The sequence below is a fragment of the Limulus polyphemus genome, unplaced genomic scaffold (genome assembly GCF_000517525.1).
Source record: "Limulus polyphemus unplaced genomic scaffold, Limulus_polyphemus-2.1.2 Scaffold778, whole genome shotgun sequence".
NCBI classification, from domain to species: Eukaryota; Metazoa; Arthropoda; class Merostomata; order Xiphosura; family Limulidae; genus Limulus; species Limulus polyphemus.
This window is the reverse complement of record NW_013666388.1, coordinates 355,339-358,124: the sequence shown is the minus strand read 5'-3', so window position 1 is coordinate 358,124 and position 2,786 is coordinate 355,339. Positions and strand designations below refer to the sequence as shown.

The 2,786-nt window shown below is 28.6% G+C and overlaps 1 protein-coding gene across 2 annotated transcripts in view; it reads right to left on the bottom strand.

Moving 5' to 3' along the window:
• Positions 1–2,170, bottom strand: part of LOC106460480 (coiled-coil domain-containing protein 12-like) — a 20,105-nt gene extending 17,935 nt beyond the window's left edge. Inside the window, exon 1 of one of the 2 annotated variants that reach the window (XM_013920179.2) lies at positions 2,099–2,170. The gene's annotated coding sequence lies outside the window, so the exon portion shown is untranslated. Of the gene's footprint in view, positions 1–1,667; positions 1,812–2,098 lie in introns of those variants that run through there. The other variant, XM_022387217.1, reaches the window with a different exon arrangement.
• Between the last annotated feature and the right edge of the window lie 616 nt (positions 2,171–2,786).

Genomic DNA, 2,786 nt, shown 5'->3' with positions numbered 1-2,786 from the left:
TTATATATATATATATATATACACTTTTTTAATTTATAAGCCAAGTTCCTGCATGGGGTATTCTCCATGCTGCACTGTAAAATCCCAATGACTATCTTATAAAAAATATAATACATGAACAAACGTATATTTAGAGCTTAGATGCAAAACATAGTATACTCCATTCATAACAAGATTAAGCTGCCAATGGAATTGTGTCATTTGTGTTCACTGTTGTATAAAACCAAAATCTTAGGTTATACTTTAATTGTGTGTTTTCTGGGATGTTGTAGAGAGCAAGTAGATTTTTCTAGTCTTTTCTCCTTTGAACAACACATTTTTTCAAAAATTCTACACACCTGAACAATGTCTGCATATCAATAATACCAACCCAAACAATTTTCTTTAAACCTGTGTGTTTAAGTTAACTAATCATGAAATGTCAACAATAACAAAACAGCTAATCACTTTGTTGCTGGACAACCTCTAATATATAATATAATAATAAATTCTATACTAAGAGGGCCTAGCTATTTTCACAAAATTTCAAAACTCCAGAAACTGTGAAAAATTCTCACACACTGAAAACAAAACTGCTAAAACTTCAACTTTCAGTGGCTTATGAGGCTACAGATTTTCTTATTCCTAGGCCTTTTATTTATAAAACTACAAACAAATGTTTTGCTCACTACATAAAACACAACTAATTTCTATCAAACATGCATGTTGCAACACCAAATCTGGCATCACAGGTATAAAAGCATGGTTTTTCATAGATTAGTTTTTGACAGTTATAAAAATTTTTTCTATACTATTCACATATTGGGGGGGGGGGGGCACATATTGCATAATTTTATTTATATATTTAAGGTTAACAAGAGACCTATTAGTCCATCTACGCTGCTCCATCCACTAAAGTAAAAGAAAAAACCCTCAAATCCAGTCCTTGAAATTTAAATATTTATCAAGCCTTCCTTAAATTTACTGCATCCACAACATCTAAAGGCAACCCATTTCAAAGGCTAACCATCCTGTTAAAACACTTGGTGTAAAAAAAAACTGACCAAAATAACAAATTCAAGCAATATCTTGAGATTAAGTGTAATATTGAGAGTATCTTTAAATTTTTTGTGTGACTTGTATGTTATTAGGGGCCCCATAACCAACAGACATGGATTCACAAATAATTTTAAAAAATATGTTAAAAAGTTTGACAGAGGTAAATAATTCTATTGTTAATATACTAATGCTCAGCCTTTTTAATAACATTGTAATTTTCAGGCTAGGCACAAACTTAGTACAAATCATAACTCGTCAGTATTTCTTAAAACTTAATAATTACTTTCATGACGAATACCTACAAATGAGATAAAAGTGTAAACTTCACTACAATAAAGTTTGAGAATAGTAGCCAGATAAGCATGTTCTACACTTTTTTATTTTTTTTAGAATGTAGCAACCGTAACTACATTTACTTTAACTTAGACAAATTGTTAGTGATTTTTATGGTAACTTTGTAAAGAAACCTAAACCAGTTTTAAATTTCATAAATAACTTTTTTGATTGTGATATTGTCATTGTCAAGTACAAAGCTATACAATGGGCTATCTGTGTTACTATAACTATTAGTAATAATAATATAGTATCTAAAGACTAATCAATTTCAACAGTTTACAACTAAGGCTAACCTTCGTATTATTTCACACTTCATTGAAAATTAAGGAAATTATAAATTTCTTTTGGCCTTCACATCTTGTCAGTATAAAATAAAATGTCCAACAATAGCAGTATTCAATCAAAATGTAACTGAACGTGTCAGTGGAGAAATTTTTCACATTAAGTGATTAACTTGAAATTTAAACCTAACTATTTATTAATAATAATATGTGGGCCTATAGTCTATACTATTACTTGGTATTACTCATCTTAGTAATATTTACTACAGACAGGAGACTCAAGCAGGAATAGAAAACAACAAGTAAGTTTAGGCCTATACAGTATCTTGTTATTGTTCATTACAGAGTCTAAATGTAACCAAAACTTTGGCTTTAACATTACATCAGCGTATTTTTTTTTGTTTTGTTTTCATTTAACTGAAGCTTAATCTCGATGTACTTACCAATGTTTTTCTATTCTTCTGGTTAAGAAGAACTCGTAGCGACCCCTCTCTGTTTTGTACAATTGACGTATAATAAACATTTAAGATTTGATTTCAAATAAGATTTTATCAATATGTTATTAGTATTATATCGTAAATTGAGCATATACATATGCTTTCACAGACTTTTCAAATGTAACTAGACAGTTACATTCACTACCAAATAAAACATTATATTATTTTGACTAGAGATCAAATTTAAATGTTTAATTTGTATTAGTATGTCAATTATAAAAGACTTGAATGAGAGCCCATAAGAATCGAAAAGCCGCATCGAGTTTTCCAAGATATCAGTGTTAAATTTCGCTATCTAAAGCAGGTAAATATATATATATAAATTAGTTCAAAAGCCCAAATTTTCAGCTGAGTCTGAATAGAGTATTGTTTAGAAACTTTACAAGTTAAAATAAAAACTAATTATATGGTTACAAAATAAATTTTATATTTGGATGATATATATTAGCAAATTACTATATTTTTTATATGAGTTTGAAAAAATAACTAAGTCAAGTATAGTTCTTTTACATTATCTGTTTTATCGGGAGGGGACTTTTACATCCTTGATGAAAGTACTTTTTTATCCTTAATTTTTGCTCCCAACAAGCTAAAAATATATTTATAACAACCCAGTAATGAGTACAGCTAATTA